The 19,220-nt window shown below is 45.4% G+C and overlaps 1 protein-coding gene across 1 annotated transcript in view; it reads left to right on the top strand.

The window, feature by feature from the left end:
* Positions 1–19,220, top strand: part of ZNRF3 (zinc and ring finger 3) — a 168,017-nt gene that overhangs the window by 13,524 nt on the left and 135,273 nt on the right. The gene's annotated exons all lie outside the window — the stretch shown is intronic.

Genomic DNA, 19,220 nt, shown 5'->3' with positions numbered 1-19,220 from the left:
CCTTGGTTTCTTTTGACTACTAGACTTACTGTTTGATCTGAAAGACACCCTGAAAATGCTGTGACTTAGTTCTCCTTTTATAGTGAGGGGACTGTGAGCAAGGACCTTAAGCCTTTGGTCACAAGAGGAGCTGGGATTAGAGCTTGGGTCTTAGCATTTTCAGGTGTTTGTCTTTCTAGACAGCGGTTCTCAACCTGTGGGTCGCGACCCTGGTGGGGGCTGAACAACCAAAACACAGGAGTCACCTAAAGCCATCGGAAAATACATATTTATTATACAATACATTTTTAAATAAAATATGTATCTCCAATGGCTTTAGGCGACCCCTGTATTTTGGTCGTTCGACCCCCGGGGTCGCCACCCACAGGTTGAGAACCGCTGTTCTAGAAGGCATCCTACATTGATGGTTGATTTCCAGAAAATCTTCCATGTTCCTGGTGCTTGAGGGTCCCTAGAGCACTTTCACTTGTATTATCTTATTTTATCCTTTCAGCTAGGAGTTCCTTCCCTGGATTTTGCCCCACAAGGCTGTCTGCTCTTCAGGTTTTCGTGTTTGCCAAGGCTTGTCCCACAATTGGTATAGAATGCTTTTCTTGGTACCTAATTGTGCACTTTTACTTAAATGCATTTGACATTGTGTGTTCAGCACCTTTATGCAATTTTTGGAACTATCACTGGTTACCCAGAGACTTGGCATCTTTTCAGAAAGTGCCTCAGTCTTGGAGTAGGTGGTAAGCAGGCAGCTAATGGAATGTAAAGAATGTTGCAAGCTTGACTTGCAAAGCCATTTCAAAATTTAAATTGAAGTAGCTGTGGCCAAGTCAAAGAGAAATAGTGTACTCAAGATGATTCTTGGTTTGCTCTTTTTTTTTTTGACCTTAATGCCAGATGCTGCCAACCCTGCCTCACATTCTCTCCCCTCCCATCAGTTCCTCCCTCGCATCTTTCTAAAGTACCCTGTGATTTCCTCACTCCCTTGGTCAAAATCTTGCAGTGCCGTCCAGTAGTTTACTACCCAGCTGAGTACAGAGGTGATCTGCCCTTATTTCTTGAATGGGTCCTAGGCTCTCCTCCCCCTCTGCCTTTTTTTTTTAATTTTTTTTATTTTTCTGAAGCTAAAAACCGGGAGAGACAGTCAGACAGACTCCCGCATGCGCCCGACCGGGATCCACCTGGCACGCCCACCAGGGGTGATGCTCTGCCCACCAGGGAGCGATGCTCTGCCCCTCTGGGGCGTCGCTCTGCCATGTCCTGAGCCACTCTAGCGCCTGGGGCAGAGGCCAAGGAGCCATCCCCAGCACCCGGGCCATCTTTGCTCCAATGGAGCTTTGGCTGCGGGAGGGGAAGAGAGAGACAGAGAGGAAGGAGAGGGGGAGGAGGGGAGAAGCAGATGGGCGCTTCTCCTGTGTGCCCTGGCCGGGAATCGAACCCGGGACTTCTACACGCCAGGCTGACACTCTACCACTGAGCCAACCAGCCAGGGCCTCCCCCTCTGCTTTTCATTTTGGATTGCCTTTCTGTGTTGTAATATACAGTGTGTCCGTAAAGTCATGGTGCACTTTTGACCGGTCACAAGAAAGCAACAAAAGATGAAAGAAATGTGAAATCTGCACCAAATAAAAGGAAAACTCTCCCTGTTTCATACCTATTCAGTGCAGTTCTATGTGGGCTCACACACAGATTTTTTAGGGCTCCTTAGGTAGCTATTCCATATAGCTTCTACAGATTCGTCACTGACTGATGGCCTACCAAAACGGGGTTTCTCCACCAAACTGCCGATTTCCTTCAACTGCTTATCCCACCGAGTAATGTTATTCCTATGTGGTGGCGCTTTGTTATAAACGCGCCGATATTCAAATTGCACTTTGGTCACGGATTCGAATTTAGCGAGCCACAGAACACACTGAACTTTCCTCTGTACCGTCCACATCTCGACTGGCATGGCCGTGGGCTGCTCCGCTTTATACACGGTGTTACGTCATCATCTGTGCATATGCACATGCTGCCACGTCATCCTACAGAAACTGGGAGGGTTTTCCTTTTATTTGGTGCAGATTTCACATTTCTTTCGTCTTTTGTTGCTTTCCTGTGACCGGTCAAAAGTGCACCATGACTTTACGGACACACTGTATTTCTATGTTTCTACTTTTCTGGCCCTCAATTTTTGACCTCTTTTTTTCCCCTCTCCCAATTCTCACACTTCCAGTCCTTCCCATCTGGCATTGCTGAATTCAACTGGTGTGTTTCTTCAACTCAAAGCACTCCATTTTCACTCCTCAGCTGGTCTTAAATTCCTTATTATAGCTATTCTTTCATTAACGTTTTCTTTTCTCCACAAGATCACAGCTTCCAGTAGATAGGGATAGTGTCTTACTTGTCCACCTATTGCCTTGCAATAAAACTTATTTACCGGCCCTGGCCGGTTGGCTCAGCGGTAGAGCGTCGGCCTAGCGTGCGGAGGACCGGGGTTCGATTCCCGGCCAGGGCACACAGGAGAAGCGCCCATTTGCTTCTCCACCCCTCCGCCGCGCTTTCGTCTCTGTCTCTCTCTTCCCCTCCCGCAGCCAAGGCTCCATTGGAGCAAAGATGGCCCGGGTGCTGGGGATGGCTCTGTGGCCTCTACCTCAGGCGCTAGAGTGGCTCTGGTCGCAACATGGCAACGCCCAGGATGGGCAGAGCATCGCCCCCTGGTGGGCAGAGCGTCGCCCCTGGTGGGCGTGCCGGGTGGATCCCGGTCGGGTGTATGCGGGAGTCTGTCTGACTGTCTCTCCCCGTTTCCAGCTTCAGAAAAATGAAAAAAACAAACAAACAAACAAAAAACCCCCCAAAAAAACTTATTTACCGAATTGAAATTCTTCTTCTAGATCAAAGTACTTTAGGATAGGGTAGTGGTGGGAATGTTAGTGTGGCCAGAAAAAGACTTGGCTTTTGAGACAGAACTTACTGTGATTGCAGAAATAATTCACAAGCAGTTTTCAGACATGGGTGTGTCCTAGGGCTATTCTAAATAGTTGGGATGGACCAGACTCAAAATTTAATTTCACCTTGTCTCTGCTCTCTAGGAGGGAGGTCTAGGAAAAGGTGGGACTAGATGATACCATCTAACTACTCCAAGCCTTGGCATGTGACTGCCTGGGTACATTGTTTCAAAAATGCTGGAGAAGAGAACATCTCAGTCTGACTGTAGACTTTTAGGGAGTATGTTTTACTTAAATATGAATAATATTTTGCTATCACTTAGAAAACTGGTACTTTTGGAGAACAATAAAAGTTACTTGTAGCTCCAGAATGACCCATTAGAAGCAAATGTATGTGGGTCCTTATTTAAATTTGTACTATATTGTTTACTCCATTTTTTTCCCCACTTTGAAAGTTCTGGAGTGAGCTTTGATCCTATGTTTGGTTAGCAGCAGTTTTAAAGGACTACACTAGTATTTCTAAAGAAACCAGCAGGCTATCTGTGAAAGAAATTGAGATTTTAATTTAATAAACATTTGATTTTCTACTCTTTATGGGGCCTACTATAAACATTTAGGAATTAATAAATTTCAGTAGTCCCCCATTCCATTCCAAGACTCCTCAGTGGATGCCTGAAACTGCTGATAGTACCACAACCTGTATATACTATGTTTTTTCCTATATGTACATACCTTTTCACTTAAAGGAAGCACTTTATGGGTTCTCTTTGCCATATCTGAATTGCCAGCATCTTGTGTTTTGCGGTGATTATTAAGTAAAATAAGGGTCACTTGAATACAGCAAGCACTGCAATACTGTGATAATCATTCTGATAATCAAGATGGCTACTAAGTGACTAATGAGCAGGTAGCACATACAGCGTGGATACATTGACAAAGGGATGATTTGAGTCCTGGGTGGGATGGAGTGGTAAATTGTGAGATTTCATCACAGTACTTGGAATGGCATGCAATTTAAGGCTTGAATTATTTATTTCTGAAATTTTCCATTTAACATTTTCAGACTACAGTTGACTGTGAGTAACTGAAACTGTTGATAAAGCAGAAATACTGTATTGCTTAGTGATGTACATGTGGGTGTGTTGGTATCTATTGTTTTTTTGTGGAACAGTGGCTATTATATGGGCACTGGGACCTTCAGGAATATTTTAGAGTCTATCCATGATGTGTTATATTTCACTTGTACCAGAGGGTTTTTATGCCTTTTTATGGCGTCCTGCTCCAGAAATGTTCCAGTGCCCATCAGTAAATGTTAACCCCGTCCAGGAAGTTAAATGAACAGCGTATGTGTACTTGTGAAGTTTTGGTGCTATTAGATTTAAATCTCTAGGACACATATAAACTTGTTTGTGGCATTAAATGTGCCGTGTTGGTGATTTCAGGTTCCAGTGGCAGTGGTAATTTTTGCATTTCCTGACTCTTATGCTTAAATTTGCAGTCTCAACATTGCATCACCATAGATTTTCACATTTAATGAATATTTATGTTGAGCTGAGTTCTATATGAATGCGGTGGGTTTTGACTTGATTATAGCTTGCTGTGTACTGCGGCCAGGAGTGCCTTACAGACAACAGAATTGGCATACGTCTCAGCATGCCAAGCCCTGGCGGATGTGGTTAGGTACCACGGTGACTGGTGCTCTGGTTGCCTTGCCAACCTTGTTTTTGGAAGGGGGAGGCTCTAAAACAGCAATGGGATGGGGTAGAATAGTTTTGAATATTTCAAGTAAAATTATTGCCTACATGTGCTTCTATAAGAAGATGTAGAAAACTCTAGAATTCTTACTATGTGCTCAGATAACAATTTTCTTAATTTACTTATGCAAGGCTGTTTTAATTGTCCTCTTGCTAACTTGTAGAAGTTATATGGTGGGCCTTTCATGTGTGAATGCTTTCTTTACTTGCTGTAGGAAATCTTCTATCTCTTAATATTTCCAGCCATTGTCTCCTACCTCCAGCCAACATCCCTTACCCTCTGGTAATTCTGACCTAGTGATGGGTGATTGAGGGAGGGGAGAAAAGAAGAACAGGAGAGAGAGAAATGGGAACTCCCCCTTCCACAGCTCCATATCTTCTTTTCTCTCTATTCCCCATCTCGAGAAGCCTATTCTCTCCTCTCCTTATTTTTGTATAGGGGTGGGCAAAGTAGGTTTACAGTTGTGAGTACATATATTCTTATATAATTATAATCATAGCTTGCATGTCTTTTTCCATATGAACAACTGTAAACCTACTTTTTGCCCACCTCTGTATACTTGGTAAGCAAAGACTGTGGTCGCAAGTGCCATCAGCCGTAAGTGGTGTCTTAGGATGCCCAGCTCTCAAGGTTTGGCAGTGGGAGCTGGGATATGAAGAGGAGGGGTGGTATCCTATTCTCAAATGTCGTTTGCTACTTTGCAAATGGTGTCCTGAATTCTGTGGTGCTTGGTGTTGTGCAGTGAAATGTTTGGAAAGGAATTGACTAGGCCTAGTAAGCCAGATGGGGGCTTTGAATGTCAGAGCAAGATGGGACTCCTGGGCACTACCCCCTGAGCTACTGGAGTCTGTGATTTGTGCAGGTTCAACAAATAGCTCAGACAGTCTCGTGGTAGAGAACCTGCCCTCAAGACTCATCAGATAGGCCTGACCTGTGGTGGTGCAGTGGATAAAGCATCGACCTGGAAATGCTGAGGTCGCTGGTTCAAAACCCTGTGCTTGCCTGGTCAAGGCACATATGGGAGTTGATGCTTCCAGCTCCTCCCCCCCTTCTCTCTCTCTGTCTCTCCTCTCTCTCTTTCCTTCTGTCTCTCCCTCTCCTCTCTAAAAAATGAATAAAAAAAAAAAAAAGGAAGACACATTGCTTTAAAAAAAAAAAGACTCATCAGATAAAGAAAGCAACCCCCCCACTCCTTTTTTTTTTTTGTATTTTTCTGAAGCTGGAAACGGGGAGAGACAGACTCCCGCATGCGCCCGACCGGGATCCACCTGGCACGCCCACCAGGGGGCGACGCTCTGCCCACCAGGGGGCGATGCTCTGCCCCTCCGGGGCGTCGCTCTGTGGCGACCAGAGCCACTCTAGCACCTGGGGCAGAGGCCAAGGAGCCATCCCCAGCACCCGGGCCATCTTTGCTCCAATGGAGCCTCGGCTGCGGGAGGGGAAGAGAGAGACAGAGAGGAAGGAGAGGGGGAGGAGTGGAGAAGCAGATGGGCACTTCTCCTGTGTGCCCTGGCCGGGAATCGAACCCGGGACTTCTACACGCCAGGCTGACGCTCTACCACTGAGCCAACTGACCAGGGCAACACCCCCCACTCCTTTTAATGGAAAGGTACTATTTCAGAAGAGGAGGCTGACCACAAATTTAATCTTTTCTTATGACTTGGGAGGTACCTCTGTGACTCTCCATTAGATTGTATCCTCTTTCAGGGCAGGGCTGTTGTCTTTAGACATTTTTCCTAGTCCAACACAAAGGATCCTTTTGTGCAAATTAGGAAATGCCATCTTTTTCTCAAGATTCCTTACATCTCTTTGCCATAAATGGTAACAATGTGGATCTAGATGACCACAAATGTGAGTAGTGCCCCCTGGAGTTGTGCAGTGCTGGAGGCCATATCCCTGTTGTTGTGGTACCTGTTTGAAGTTGTTCCCTCCTCAGTGCTTCTCTCTCAACAATTATGATTTGCTGCTTCTGATTTCTGTAGTTCATTCCTAGAAAACCAGGGAACCACGTGTGTTAGAATTGCCTGTTAAGTTAGGAAATAAGATATCAAGGGGGAGTAAGGAGTTTAGGACACCGATTCTTGACATCTGTTTTGGCTGCTCTTCTGCTTTGTACTGACTAGAATGGGGTCCTCAAACTTTGGGTACATTATAATTAAAAGGCAGGCCTTTGTGGAGCAAAAATAGGAGAAGATATGTGTACTTATAAGTTAATAACAATCTTCTAAGTTGATTTTTGGACTATAACCTGATTTGGGTATAAGTTCTGTTTAGTTCTATGTTATAACTACTATAGTTCTGAGACAATTGTATCTGGGAGGAGTTGGGAGGACACTCCCATGTCATTAGATGTTGACATGGCTATTAGAAGCAGTAGTTTTCATTCTGCTATGCAGATATCCCTGGTTTTTCAAAGTGTGTTGTAAATTTTGCAGAACGAAGTGTTCTGGATTTCCCTTGCTGATGGGAGAGGCACAGAATGCTGAGTCTGGAGCCAGACGGCCTAGGTTTGGATCCCAACCCTACCAGTTACCTGCTATGGAAAGGTGACTTTGCCTCTCTGGCTCAGTTTCTTCACCTGTAATGGGGAGAAATCTTTCCTAGAATTGTTGCAGGGATTAAATGAGTTGTAGCATGCACTATGTGTTTAGTGATGGTGAGGATAAGGATGAACTAAACAACATACAGTTTCATAATGATGTCCTTCACATATACTTAATACTTATGTTGTAGTTTCCAAATATTTGAAATTTTTATTTTGAAGTACTGGTTAAGATTTCAAAGGCCTGACCAGGCAGTGGCGCAGTGGGTAGAGCACCAGACTGGGACACGAAGGCCCCAGGTTTGAACTCCCAAGGTCGCTGGCTTGAGCATGGGCTCATCCGGCTTGAGCGTGGGCTCACTATCTTGAGTGCAGGGTTGCTAGCTTGAGTGTTGGATCATAGACATGACCTCATGGTTGCTGGCTTGAGCCCAAGGTCGCTGGCTTGAGCAAGGGGTCACTCGCTCTGCTGTAGCCCACCTGGTCAAGGCACATATGAGAAAGCAATCAGTGAACAACTAAGGAGCCGCAATGAAGAATTGATGCTTCTCATCTCTCTCCTTTCTGTCTCTCTGTATCTGTCTGTCCCTCTTTTGGGCTCTGTAAAAACAAACAAACAAACAAAAAACTTCCAAAGGTGCTACTCATGGAGAGGTGATCGTATCATAGTTACCATTTTTTAATATACTCAGTGTCTGACTGCTTGCACCTCTGTCCTTTCTCTCCTAGTGTGGGGTCCATGGGCCCCCCAAAGTGGTTTGCAAGCCTTCTTTGAGAGGCTTTGGATGTTCATTCCTTCCTAATTCCCAGTTCCCTTTTTTTTTTTCATTTTACAGAGACAGAGAGTGAGTCAGAGAGAGGGATAGACAGGGACAGACAGACAGGAATGGAGAGAGATGAGAAGCATCAATCATTAGTTTTTCATTGCATGTGCAACACCTTAGTTCATTGATTGCTCTCTCATATGTGCCTTGACCGCGGGCCTTCAGCAGACCGAGCAATCCCTTGCTGGAGCCAGCGACCTTGGATTCAAGCTGGTGGGCTTTTTGCTCAACCAGATGAGCCCGCGCTCAAGCTGGCGACCTTGGGGTCTCGAACCTGGGTCCTCCGCATCCCAGTCCGACGCTCTATCCACTGCGCCACTGCCTGGTCAGGCCCCAGTTCCCTTTTTAAACTCTGTTTTCTGGGAGGGGTATTTTGCTGCAACTCTATCTACTTATCCCTATGGTCTACAGCTAGAGCACTGTACAGACCTTGAGTGTTGTCAGTTGTGTACATGTGCACATGCACATGCATACATGTGAACTGAGAGTCCAGTGGATAGGAGGCTGGGTTTCTAGGCCAGCCTTCCTGTTGTTCCTGAGGCCACGTGTCCTGCACATAGTCATGAGTGCTCTAAAGGAAAGCTGGATGGATGATTGCTTCTCTGGATTGGGCCAGAACATGTGGAATGTTGTGATATGCTAAAGCTGTGCTCTGGGGGCCTAATTATATGGGACCTGTGGCAAGCTCAAGAGATTTCAGTACTTGGTTTGATCCAGTGTGCGATTTTGCCAGAGCAAATACTTTATTAATCCTAACCCCCCGAATTAGACACATTGACTTTTCTTTTCTTCTTCTTCTTCTTTTTTTTTTTTTTTTTTGTATTTTTCCGAAGTTAGAAATGGGGAGGCAGTCAGACGGACTCCCGCATATGTGCCTGACCGAGATCAACCCGGCTTGCCCACCAAGGGGTGATGGTCTGCCCATCTGGGGTGTTGCTCCGTTGAGGCCAGAGCCATTTCAGGGCCTGAGGCGGAGGCCATGGAGCCATCCTCAGTGCTCCGGCGAACTTTGCTCTAATGGAGCCTTGGCTGTGGGAGGGAAAGAGAGAGAGAGGAAGGAGAAGGGGAAGGGTGGAGAAGCAGATGGGTGCTTCTCTTGTGTGCTCTGGCTGGGAATTGAACCCTGAAGACTTCCACACACCGGGCAGTTGCTCTACCACTGAGCAACTGGCCAGGGCCACATTGACTTTTTCTAAAAATGGAAATGATAGGAGTGCATTGTGGTTTTTCATTTTCTTTTCCTTTTTTTTCTTTCTTTTTTTTTTTTTTTTTAACTTCCCCTTACCCTTCTGCCAAGACTAGGCTGTGCATTCCTCTCCTTGAATGGAGAAGGTAGTTTCCACCTCGGTCCACCACATTCTTACTCGTTCGTGGGACTGGTTGATGGAAAGATGCCCCTTCTCCTGTGCAGGTGTGCTTTTCTCCTTGTTTTCCCTAAGAGCTTTCACTTCTTTTTACCTAAAGCCCAAAGACTCTTGCTCCTGAAAGGATTTGCTGTCCTGATGGAACTTTTCAAACTGGGGACTCTTCCTGGTTTCCTTTGGATTCTGATAACAGAATTCATGTAGAGAAACTGTTGAGTGACTTCCTGTAGTGACCTTGAGTGTGTTTGGGGAGGCTCAGCTGTAATTTCTCATATTGACACATGAATGAATGAGCAAAATCACTGGATGAAGGGCTTCCCACTCGACACCCTCAAAGCATTTTGGGTAAAGGAGATACAGCATAGAAGGAATCTGGTATTAAAAAGTGAGCTTTTGTAGTCTAAACTAGGGGGAAAATGCCTCTAAATAAGTGAGCACCCTAACGTCACCTTGGAAAACAGTTCTGAGTTACCTTCCTCCCTTCTCTGCACTGGGCCTCTGCCTTGAAGTGTGGAGGACCTGGTAGGATTTACCAGCTTTGAAGTCCTAAGGTGCTATTTTAATACTTTTCTTTTACATTGCAGGTTTCGAGGCCGATTTAACTAGATTCTGGAGGGAGCTTACTTTACAGCATTCTTAAGAGCTCGGACAATCTTGAAAGAGTTAAACTCTAATTAGCTCATTCCTAAGGTATTTAATGCTCTTATTAAAACTCAACTGCTCGTTCACTTTTTTCTTTAGTGAATCAGATTTCTTGAGGAGCTGAGCCTCACTCCTCAGATCACAGGCTCACATGTTGAAGCTGGCAGTGCTAGAGGCTAGTTCCTATCTGTGTGACAGCATTTTTAATTTAACAGGACTGCCTTTGATGTTCCCAAATATTTATAGGCAGCTTTAGATCATTTCAGTGTGTGCTTTCTTTTTCTTTTCTTCTCTCTCTTATTATTATTTTTTTTAAACTAGAGCAAAAGTTCTTCCTCATGCAACAGCCTTCCTTTTATCCTGTTAGTTTATTTTTGTTTCCTTTGCAGCTTTGGAGAAGGCTCTTTGGCTATATGCGCACACACATGAGGTTGACCCTTCTTTAGGAAAGACTGCCCCTCTGTATCATCCTGCCTGCTTGAGATTGCTTAAGGCACCTCTCTTTGTCCCTTGACTTTCTGAAGGTTGAGTTTGTTCTGATTTGGCTCAACAATCTGCTTTTTTATTGGCTTGAAAGCTTTCAGATAAGCGTGGAGACCTGGACAGTGTCTGTGAAGGTGTCTCGTTATGGATGACTAGGGTGCGACATGTATTCTGCCTGTGCGTGTTGACCTGGCTTTAACAAGTTAGGATTTACATGAGGCAGGAAATACAGATAGACAGAACTCTCTCCCCATCTTTGCAGGTTTACTGTGTTTAGGCTTTGCTGGACTTCTTGGCTGAAAATAGTAGCAAAGCATAGATTTCAGTCTCAGGGATGGGAAAAACAGAATTATGATGCCCATTTGTTGAACCATTAAGAAAAAGAAAAAGGAAACTTTGTATCAATCAAAACAAATGGCAATACAGGACAGTGGTTTCTCTTGCCTGGATGCTGGGTAAACATTCTGCTTGTGAAACAATCCAAGTTATTGAACTCTTCTGCAGTTGTATCTTACCAGGGCTGGGAACCTCTCATGGTTGCCTCCATCATTGCTGGCTCGCCTTCTACATGGAAGCATTTTAGGGCTGAAGGTCACACAGGTGCTTGGGGAGATATTTGAATGAATGACTATTGTGTTAGACACTGTCCTTGGCGCTTTACACTATTTCTCCCACTAGATCCTTAGGAGGATTCTGAGCAGTCAGAGGTTCCACCCCTGTGTTTTTGGATGAGGACACCAAGGTGCAGAGTGGTGTAACACTGCTAGTGAATGGAGAAGCTGGCCTGAAGCTCATGACTGTGTTCACAGCTTTACCATAAAGTAGTTTGAGGCAGTTAAATCCGATGGCAGTCTGCTACCCTCTTATAGCTAAAAACCACATGAGGCTAAAATCTGAGCATTGCATTCTGAGAGTTCAGAGCTGATCAGGCTTTTGCCATGTAAAGGGCACAGTGGTGGAGAGCAAGGCCCTGGAGCCAGACATGCCTCTGCATCTGGTCTCTGTCACTGCCAAGCTCCTTGACCTTGGCCAGTTCACCCAGTCACCTCGAACCTCTGTTCTCATCTCCAGCATGGGACAGTATAGCTTCTATCTCCAAAGGATTGTGAGGATTAAGTGAGATAAATATGTAAGGCATCTAGTAAGTGCTTAATATATGTCAGAACCTGTGGTTGTTGCTGCATAGCATTGTCACCCTCAAGTTGTTCATAGTCCTACAGACAGGGGAATCTGGTATTAGGTAAACCAGGTAAACTGGCAGTTACAGCAGAGAGATGTGCTAGTGCTTTAAGTGGGGCCCACCACAGAATCACAGCAGGTATGTATTGAGTGCTTACTCTGTGCTAGGCAGAGCCTTAGAGTCACTGATTACTCCTTTCCCCCACTGAAATTTCCCATTCCTTTGGGGGAATTTGAGCTAAAATGTTAATTGCCACCTGGAGAAAGACTTCCTAAAGTTACTTTTGCATAAAACCCCAAGATGCCAAATGGCACTCCATTTGACAATTTATCTTGTACGGTTTTGTGTTATCCTTCAACCATTATTTTAATCTTATCTAATTTTCCCTTAATTTTTCTGGCTTTTTCTACATGAGAACTTTATGGTCCTTGAGAATGGACTGGCGCCTCACCAAGGGAGCAGGTGGTGATCCCTTTGTTCCCCGTGGTGCCCAGATGGTGTCCGTGCCTTCTCATGGTCTCATTCCATGGGGATTTGTTGATAAGATTTTGCTTTGATTTGGTTTTCCAACCCAGGGCCATATTCAGATTTGATTACCGACCCTGTAGCTTTTTTTCTGCTTAACTTCATTGTCTCTGTCATTGGCTTTCTTGAAACAGAAATCCCATTCTCCACATCGCCCACCCCTTTGCAGTTAGTGGGGTGGTTGTGCAGTAGAACTTTTAAACTACCCACAGTGCATGATTCAGAGTGGATGTCAGTATACTTTCACTTGTTGAATTGATTGATAACATATTTAATCTAGAACAAAAGATACCATTGAAAGGCAGTTTCTATTGTCTTTATATATGTACTTAAGAACCCAAATGAACCTTTTGCTAGAATAGATTTAGTGTCTTTCCTGTTGAGTTAGGGAGCTTTCAGTGGGAAGTGAATTTTTCTAAATTTGTTGATTTGAAGTCAAGAACCATGAAAATAATTTTAATTTTTGATTTGGCCCTATATGCAGGTAGAACAAGGGTAGGCTATTTATATTCAGCTTTGGTACCCATACTCTCTTTTTTTTTTAAATTTATTTTTTACAGAGACAGAGAGTGAGTCAGAGAGAGGGATAGACAGGGATAGACAGACAGGAATGGAGAGAGATGAGAAGCATCAATCATTAGTTTTTCATTGCGCGTTGTGACACCTTAGTTGTTCATTGATTGTTTTCTCATATGTGCTTTGACCGCGGGCCTTCAGCAGACTGAGTGACCCCTTGCTGGAGCCAGCAACCTTGGGTTCAAGATGGTGAGCTTTTGCTCAAACCAGATGAGCCCGTGCTCAAGCTGGCGACCTTGGGGTCTCAAACCTGGGTCCTCTGCATCCTAGTCCGACGCTCTATCCACTGCGCCACCGCCTGGTTAGGCGGTACCCATACTCTCTTTAAATACCATGTTTAATTTCATATTAAAACTAGCAGCTTATATTCAGCTAAAACAACAGATGACTGAAAGGTTGGTTCAGAAGCAGGGTAAATGACAGAGAGTGGGAAGCATGCAGTTGAAATTGGCTGTAGGTCAGCTCCTTAGAGTTGATGGAGAATTAAGGGAAGTCCAGATTTCTTTCCAGAGAACCCCTGGCAACCCTCTACTTTTTTTTTTTTTTTTACCTTTGGGGCTTCTTGGTGGTATCCTTTTTTCCTTGGGCCATGGTGTACACTGGCCATGCTGTGGACAAGGCACATCTTGAAATAGTGTTGGGTAGTGTACAAGTCTGTTTTGGAAGAGGGGATCAATGGGTGTCACTAACAAAATTTGGACAGAAAGAAGTCCAAGAGGGTTGAATTAGTACCACTGGGCCTATTCATGGTGGTGTTTGCATTTTCTAACAATACTTGTGGAGTATCAGTTTACCCATGACATATGAGATGTGTCTGTCCTTCCCCACTGGCTGTCAAAACTAGGAACAAAATCCATTCCGCATGGGCACTCCCTCCTCAGGCTTAGCTGGATCACTGAATGTGCAGTGAGTTTGATGCAATTTGTTTTTGCTTAAGAAAGGGGAAGCTTGTGTTGATAATATAGTGATAGAACCTGTGCTTGCAGTGAGGATTTTTTTTTCCCCCTGAAGTGAGAAGCAGGGAGGGAGAGAGACAGACACATGAACCCAACCAGGATCCACCCGGCATGCCCACCAGGGGGCGATGCTCTGCCCATCTGGGGCATTGCTCCGTTGAGGCCAGAGCCATTCCAGTGCTTGAGGCGAAGGCCATGGAGCCATCCTCAGCGCCTGGGCCAACTTTGCTCCAATGGAGTCTTGGCTGCGATAGGGGAAGAGAGAGAGAGGAAGGAGAGGGGAAAGGGTAGAGAAGCAGATGGGTGCTTCTCCTGTGTGCCCTGGCTGGGAATCGAACCCAGGACTTCCACACTCCGGGCCAATGCTCTTCTACTGAGCTAGCCACCCAGGGCTTTGCAGTGAGTTTTAAGTTGGTGATTAGAGCTGTGTTTGTGGGGACCAAAGATGAAGTGAATAGTCTAATGAAGACTAATAGTTCCCTGGTGAGGGCCTAGTGTCTCAGTTGGGCTTTTTAGGCACACTTGTCTGAAGATTTTATGGTTTTTTTTTTTTTGTTTTTTTTTAATTTTTTTTTTTTCATTTTTTTCTGAAGCTGGAAACAGGGAGAGACAGTCAGACAGACTCCTGCATGCGCCCGACCGGGATCCACCTGGCACGCCCACCAGGGGCGGTGCTCTGCCCCCCAGGGGGCGATGCTCTGCCCATCCTGGGCATCGCCATATTGCGACCAGAGCCACTCTAGCGCCTGAGGCAGAGGCCACAGAGCCATGCCCAGCGCCCGGGCCATCTTTGCTCCAATGGAGCCTTGGCTGCGGGAGAGGAAGAGAGAGACAGAGAGGAAAGCGCGGCGGAGGGGTGGAGAAGCAAAATGGGCGCTTCTCCTATGTGCCCTGGCCGGGAATCGAACCCGGGTCCTCCGCACGCTAGGCCGACGCTCTACCGCTGAGCCAACCGGCCAGGGCGATTTTATGGTTTTGAACCACTTTCTAAAGCTTCAAAGCCCTTCCTGGTCTTAGCTTTTTGTTGCCGCCTAAGGGAAGCTTGCCCTTTGGGGATGAGCAACATCTGGGAGCCAGCACCTTTAAGCATTGATCTCTCCTGGGAGCTTCCTGTTGGACCTATTACTAACCCTTCTGTGGACTCTATCTTTAAAACCAGAATGATGGCTGGCCTGTGGTGGCACAGTGAATAAAGCATCGACCTGGAAATGCTGAGGTCACCAGTTCAAAACCCTGGGCTTGCCTGGTCAAAGCACATATGGGAGTTGATGCTTCCTGCTCCTCCCCCCTTCCCTCTCTCTTTCTTTCTCTCTTTAAAATGAATAAATAAAAAATAACCAGCACGGTTTTCACTGTATCTCTTTTCTCTGAAAACAACCCAAAATTTGCTCTTGTTGTTATAGAATGCTTGAGTTCCTAGAAATGTCATTCAAGGGAAAGAAAGCATGTCTCTTAGCCCTTGTAATTTCCTTGTTTGCATAGTGAATTTGATGAAGTATGGTATGCATCTGGGAACCTCAGTTTCTCTTTTAGACTTTGGACCTGAAGTGTAGTAAGAAGAGCAAAGTAACTGGGTGCTTTCTTTTCCTCTTCTGGATTTGAGCAGCCCCAGCCTCTTTGATGTGGTCCGCCTGGTTTCTGTATTCTTGGGTAGGAAGGTGAAGGTGTCTGCAATAGGCTTCGAATGTTTAAAGGTGTTTCTGACCGTACGTAATGCCCTCTTTCCTAGAGCAGTTTGATGGATGTGGGACTTGACATTTTCTGGATAGTGTTCACAGAATCACTGCTGGCCTCCTCCTGAGTGTCTGTAGGGCAGGCTTATGGGCCAGTGGGAAAAACAAAGTGTGTCCCTGAGATGGTGAGCACCACATGCCTGGGGCTGAGCGAAAGTATCTAGAAATATAGAAAATCGTCCTTGTTTCCAGCTGGGTTCTTAAAAAAGGCTGGTGTTTAGATTTGCCCCTGCTGGTCATCGGTGGGGGAAAGATGTTCTTATTTCTGAGACCTAAGCTGGGTTGGCATCTGACAGTGGTTTTCTAGCTTTTACGGTATAGCGACTATATAAATCCCGGATCTGCCTGGTGTAGAATGTGCTGGTGGTAGCATGAGGCTATGGCTGGAAGACAAGAGACCTTATCTGCTCCCTTGATCCAATCCCAGATCCCAAATCCCAACACTTAAGCGGGACTCTAGGGGAGCCAGTCTACCTGATTCTCAGCCCTTACATCTGCAAACTGGGCGTGGAGGTTGAGTGAGATTCCTAGAGGTGAGTAGGGAAGATCTGCCAGTAGGAACAGGAAAGGGAGACTCACTCAAGCTGGAGAATCAGGGAGGAAACTTAAGAGGGTGAGTAGGGATGGACTAAGGGAGGTCCTTTGATTCCAGGAAAGGCATTTGACTTTTATTATGGACACTAGTGAGTCCTATAACCGTGTGCGAGAGATGATGTATTGCTGGATTTTTGATGACATCCCCTCCCCATGCCCCATGATCTCCAGCAGCTGTGGTTTGTAATCACAGCAGACAAGCGCTCACTCGGGGGCCCTGGCAGTCACTCCTCTCTCCAAAGCAACCTGGAATGTAAGGGAGTAAGTGACTTTCTAGTGACAACCTTGAATTCACTTTATTAAAGATAAATAAATCACATGCCAACTTTGTCCTTTAACTGTTATTAGTGACAAATTGCTCTCTACCTGTACACTTGACCATTCACGACACCTTGGGGAAATTTGTGTTGTGGCCTTTTTTCCCCAAGAGTTTTTTTAATATACCCTAAGTGTATAGACGCTTGGGGGAGCAATTCATCAGCTGCCATTCAAGTTCTTCTCAGCACCCTTTAGTTTGGGCTCTGTTGACAGTCCAGGGTTTCAGAAGAGAGATTTTAAGGTCTGTTAGGATTTGGCAGTAGAGGGACAGGCTAGATGGGACATTTTTTGGTTATTGACAGGCCTTACTGTGGTTTCTTCCAAATGAATGAGGAATATATTTTTCTAAATCCAGCCGTTGAACCAAATGAGCCACACTGGGATAAACTCTGTTTGTTTACAAATTATGTAAGAGAAGGGCCTGGCCATTAAATTCTTTGGGCCAGAATTCCTACCCCTCTTCAAAGTTGTAATCAAACTAAACAAACACTTTCCACAGGAACTAATTCCCTCCCAAGAAACAGGAGCAGATGCTCCTGGGAGGCCTTTAGCAACTTTGGAATGTTTAAAGTAGAAATATGTAACCAAGGTGAAGTTGTTCCAGAAACATTGCTTGTTCTAGCCAGGACCGAAGCACGTGTTAGCTTTTTTATTTAGGGCAAGAGGTGCAGAATGAACTGGGCCAGTCCAGGCGGAATTTTCACAAGGATGCTTAATTTTCTGTTTTCATTTTCCCCTGCTTCTCATAGTTCCAGCTCCTTGTGACTTTTATTCCTTAAGTAGCCTTTTTTTTTTTTAAAGCTTGATCCTTCTGTCTTATCTTTTAGCTCTGCTGGATTACATCAAGGAGCCCTCCTCTTAACCAAAGCACTCAATTATTGCTTCTCTGTCCCTAGGAAAGATGTCAGGTGCAGAGTAAACACTCTGGGATAGCGAGGCTGAATCTGCCTTGCCTAAGTTGTTGTCCCAGTAAGACAGTTCCTTCGGTAACTGACAAAGACCATCAGGCTCAGGGACACAGTTCCCCAGTTCTTGCTGATTGGGGTCTTTACTGAGTGACTTGTGATTTATTTTGGCTTGGCAATGTTGCGAATGTTTAGGGTCTCACGCATACCTGTATTGAAACAGAGTCACACTTTCTAAAGCCAAATGCAGATTTCTCTGGATTATGCCTGGAGATAGCTTTTCTCAGGGTATCTTCTGAAGAATGTGTCTGGAATGTTGTAGAAAGAGTTTCATGGTGGCCCTGGCTGGTTGGCTCAGCAGTAGAGCGTCAGCCTGGCATGCGGGGGACCCGGGTTCGATTCCCGGCCAGGGCACATAGGAGAAGCGCCCATTTGCTTCTCCACCCCCCGCCCCCCGCCTTCCTCTCTGTCTCTCTTCCCCTCCCGCAGCCAAGGCTCCATTGGAGCAAAGATGGCCCGGGCGCTGGGGATGGCTCCTTGGCCTCTGCCCCAGGCACTAGAGTGGCTCTTGTCTCGGCAAAGCGACGCCCCCTGGTGGGCAGAGCCTCGCCCCTGGTGGGCGTGCCGGGTGGATCCTGGTCGGGCGCATGCAGGAGTCTGTCTGACTGTCTCTACCCGTTTCCAGCTTCAGAAAAATACAAAAAAAAAAAAAAAAGAGTTACATGGTGAACTAACTTTGAGAGCACTGTTGTTTATTATCCTCCCCTCTTGGAGAGTCATGCTGTATAGTAGTTCTGAAAAATCCTACTGAAAAAGAATCTAAACAAACTCTATTTAATCTGGCATTTCCCAAATACATTTGATCACAGAATTGCTTTCTCTCAAAGGCTGCAAGGTGCTAGGGGAAATTCTTCTCCAGCTAGTTGGTATTAGGTTGGTTTAAGGTCTGTGTTTGTCCAGTTGGTGTCCCATTGAATAATGAGTGTGGAAAGCCAAGACTTTGTTAACTTACAACTTCCTGCAGGGCACTGGGATATAGTCATGACCAGTAAAAGTGGCCTGAGTGCTTTTCAACTATGATAGAACTGTTTCTTCTATTTTCAACTTAGCACGTTTGTGGTCTTCTCTCTACCTGGATGATGGGGTGGGGAGTTGTATAAAAGAGCCAAGAAACAGTGCCTCTCCTTGAGGAATTTAATTTCTAGGGGTACGGCAAGATTCATGAAGGGATTAAACAGAAATAGAAATACCCTCCAAACCACTATGAAAGGATACCAAAGCAAGCACAGCCCAACCCTAAAGATCTTGTTCTGTGGGTATTTGTCAGGGAGGAGGGCAGGAAGGAGCGCCTTTGTTGGGATTTAGTGAATGTGGGAATTTGGTGAGTTTTAGGGATCATGAGGACTGTAAGTGAGGGAAGGTAAGATAGAGGAGTACCTGGGTAGTTGGGAAGTCCTTTTTTTTTTCTTTAAAGATTTTATTTATTGAATTTGAAGAGAGGAGGGGAACAAGAAGTATCAGCTCTAGTTGCTTCACTTTAGTTATTTATCGCTCGCTTGTTGCTTGTTGTATGTGCCTTGAATGGGCAAGCCGAGGATTTCAAACTGGCGACCTAGCATTCCAGGTTGACACTCTTTCCACTGCACCACATGGGCCAGGCTGGTTGGGGAAGTCTTAAATGACATATCATTAGGTTTACACATATACACGTAGAACAATTTCTTTTTTTATTTTGGACAGAGACAGTGTCAGAGAGAGGGACAGATAGGGACAGACGGACAGGAAGGGAAGAAATGAGAAGCATCAGTTCTTTGTTGTGGCATTTTAGATGTTCTTTGATTGCTTTCTCATATGAGTCTTGACCTAGGGAAGGGGGCTACAGCAGAGCGAGTGACCCCTTTCTCA

Source organism: Saccopteryx bilineata, chromosome 2 (genome assembly GCF_036850765.1).
Source record: "Saccopteryx bilineata isolate mSacBil1 chromosome 2, mSacBil1_pri_phased_curated, whole genome shotgun sequence".
Classification (NCBI taxonomy): Eukaryota; Metazoa; Chordata; class Mammalia; order Chiroptera; family Emballonuridae; genus Saccopteryx; species Saccopteryx bilineata.
The sequence above is the reverse complement of the archived record's forward strand: the minus strand, read 5'-3'. Positions and strand labels throughout refer to the sequence as shown.